Genomic DNA, 3,439 nt, shown 5'->3' with positions numbered 1-3,439 from the left:
CTCTACAATTGCAATTCTTACAAGTATGTGCAGTTTACATTGGCTTGAAAGTGAGAAACACCATGATTTAACTTTGGTTTGAATACAGGATCAAATTGGCCAGTCTGTAGCAATATAGTTAAGGATGCCAGAAGGAAATAATTTCACCACTGAAAATAATGCAAAGTACACCATAACGACCTCACTGTACTTGATCAATTAACAGATGTAGCTAGGTAGAAACACTGGTTCTCTTCAATTTTTTGGAGTTATGTTTGCCATATACTGCAAACCCTACCCTTTGTTACCAGCACTAGTGTTTAGAGGCTTACCACATCTCCAGCAATGGGGTTAGTGTAGAATTATTCTTGAAGAAGAACTCTCATGAAACATATTTTAATTGTATTTATTTCCCAAGGGGACCAAGTGCATATACCACTGAGTCTCATTCTGATTGATTCGTTGTTCCATTGTTCACTAAACGCTCCTCCTAATGCACGCCCCTTGAAGACCAAATGATGGGTGTTTGTGTGGGGTAGGTACATTCAGCACAGAACCCCCATCCCCTCTCTAAGCTGAGGGATCTGTCACTATTATTAATGAACAATGCTGTTTGTTCATTCATAATAGTAAAATATCACTCAGAGCTGCGGTTCTGTGTAAAGTATCTGCCAGTTCCCTGTATGTGTACAAAGAGCCGCAGCTCTGAGTGATCTTTAGGCCTCATGTACACATGAACTCCCCTAGACGTTTAACTTTCCTAGCAGCAGAAAAATGCTAAACATGGTGAAAGGATGTGTAAACACGGTACAGCGTTTAGCTGCGTTTACCCACGTTTAGCTGCGTTTAGTGCTTGGACGTTTATTCATTTGATTGGCCAGAGTAATTTACATTGGAATGAATAAACACCCAAGTGTTAAACACGGCTAGCATTTAAACACGTTCAGGGCTCATGTACACAGGGCATTTGGAAAATTCTTCTGACCACTGGAAACTGACTGCGAGAAAACGTAGGTTAAAAAACGTCAGTTTAGATGCGTTTGCATACCGCGTTTAGCCACTTTTATGCGCGTTTCCATTTAGAAGTGTTTTTAAAAGATAACTTCAGGAGACCTTCCCAAATACCCAGAATGCACTGAAAAATAGTAAATTAACTATTTCAGACATTTTGAGAGTAATAGAGAGAGCAGAAGCAGAGAGAGCAGTATGTGTTGAGATGACCTGTCTTTTCTGGTTGTATTCACTATGGATCCCATCATGAGTATAATGCAGCATGTTCTATCATTTTTTCCTTCACGTGAAACCTGGAACTGACTGCACTGGTGTACTAGGTCCATTTGAATACATGGAAAAAGCTTTTCATGCATTTTTGATGAAGAAAAAAGGCTCTGGACAGCATCTGGATATGGACCAGTCAAAAAACGCGTCTAAACGCAAATGCTTGTTTATACGCGTTTGCAAGCGTTTGGTGTTTGAAACGCCAGTAAAATCTACTCCTGAACACAATTTGTGTGCGTTCAAGAAAACGACTGAACTCAACTGCCTGTAAACGACTATGTGTGCATGGCCACATAGGAAAGCATAAAGGAGAGTTCAGGGGCTGCTGAAAAAAAATGCTTAACAGCTCCTGAACGTTAGTTTAGCAGCTGCAGTGTACATGAGCCCTACCATGCATTTTGCCGCACTTAGAATTTTGTGGCCAAAAAAAGTCCTCTCCTGAACGCGATTATTCTGCATTTAGGAGAGGAAAGTTTAACTGCCCCAGACTCTGCTGCTCCTAAATTCTGGTAAAAGCCTATGTGTACATAGGCACATAGGCTTTTATTGAGATGAGTTTAGGAGCTTTGGCAAAAAAACGCTGCAAGCTCCTAAACTCATGTTTAGCAGTGTACATGAGGCCTTAAGTGTTATGAATGAACAAGCAGCCCTGATTGTTCTTTTATCATAGTAACAGATCGATCAGTGCTGTGGCTCTGTGTGTCTATCAATAGTTGCTTTTAAACATACACAGATCTGGCTGAAGGATCACACAGCACTGCATCACTATGAATGAACTAGCAATGTGGTGCCAGTGCCATGTATGACACAGGCCAACAGGGCTGAATGTTGATTCATTCACAGGTAACCTGTGTTTACTAATGAGTAATGTATCCCCTCCTCCTGCATTCTCATGACTGCCCTTCTGGAAAGCACAGAGACAGGAGAGACAGGCTGTCAGTCAAGAAATCTGTCTCCTTTTTCCAGCGTTGCTGGCAGGGGCAGACTGACCATTTGGAAACTCGGGCACTGCCCGGGGTAAGTAGGGGGCCCCATGAGATGCCCCTGGTACCTTTTTCATAGGCTTTTTTGAGTTTGGGCAAGGACACAGGGGCCCCATGATACCCTATTGCCCGGGGGCCCCATGAGTTGTCAGACCACCCCTGGTTGTTGGAGATGAGTTCTCTATCTTGACTTCTACAACAGTTAGGCCCCATGTACATGGGACACTTCTGAACGATGGAAACTGACTTCTGGAAAACGTAGGTTAAAAAAAGTCTGTTAACCACGCTTGCATAACACGTTTATGCACGTTTGCGTTTAGAAGCATTTTTTAAAGATAAGCACAGGAGAACCTCCCAAATGCCCAGAATGCACTGAAAAGTGGTAAATTATTAACTATTTCAGACTGTTTCAGAGAAATACACAGAGTAGCAGCAAAGACAGCAGTACGTGTTGAGATTAGCTTAGGTGTGAGTTGCTCATTAACATTTCTTTTGTTTCCAAGGGTGGGAAAGGTGTCTGGTGGACTGAGTCATTAAGGTCACCTGTCAGGGGGTCTTCATGAGGAATTTTAGGTGTGAATGGTCATTAACATAGCTTTTGTTTCCAAGGGTGGGAGAGGTCTGAGGTGTGAATTGGTCATTACCATGTGTGACAAGCTTGGTGGGAACATCCTGTGTTCAGTGTTTTGTCCATTTGAGTACCTTGAAAACATTTTGCATGCATTTTTCATGATGAAAAAAGGCTCTGGACAGCAAAGGGAACTGGAAGAGTTAAAAAAAAATTCCACACGCAAATGCTTATAAACGTAATTTGCCGTGTTTACAAGCATTTTGCGTTTGAAACGCTGATAAAATCGACTGCTGAACGCAAGTTTTCTGCGTTCAAAAAAATATTGTAAATGCAAATGCCTGTAAACGACTGTAAACAAAGATGTGTACGTGGAGACATAGGAAAACATTAAGGTGAGTTCTGCTGCTGAGGGCTGCTGAAAAAAACGCTGAACAGCTCCTAAACGTGAGTTTATCAACTACAGTGTACATGAGCCCTTACAGAATGAGACTTCTTCTTTAAGTGCAGAAAGCTGTATACTACGGACATTGACAGATGGAGTTCTATTAGAAACTCTAACAGAAAGACAGAGTGGCATTGTTACTGGAATGCAGGAAGTTATGCCTCGTTTCATTATGACTTAAAACTG

This window comes from Staurois parvus, unplaced genomic scaffold, assembly GCF_062004578.1.
Source record: "Staurois parvus isolate SC_StPar_1 unplaced genomic scaffold, SC_StPar_1.0 ptg000696l, whole genome shotgun sequence".
In the NCBI taxonomy this organism is placed as follows: Eukaryota; Metazoa; Chordata; class Amphibia; order Anura; family Ranidae; genus Staurois; species Staurois parvus.
Note: the sequence above shows the minus strand (reverse complement) of the source record.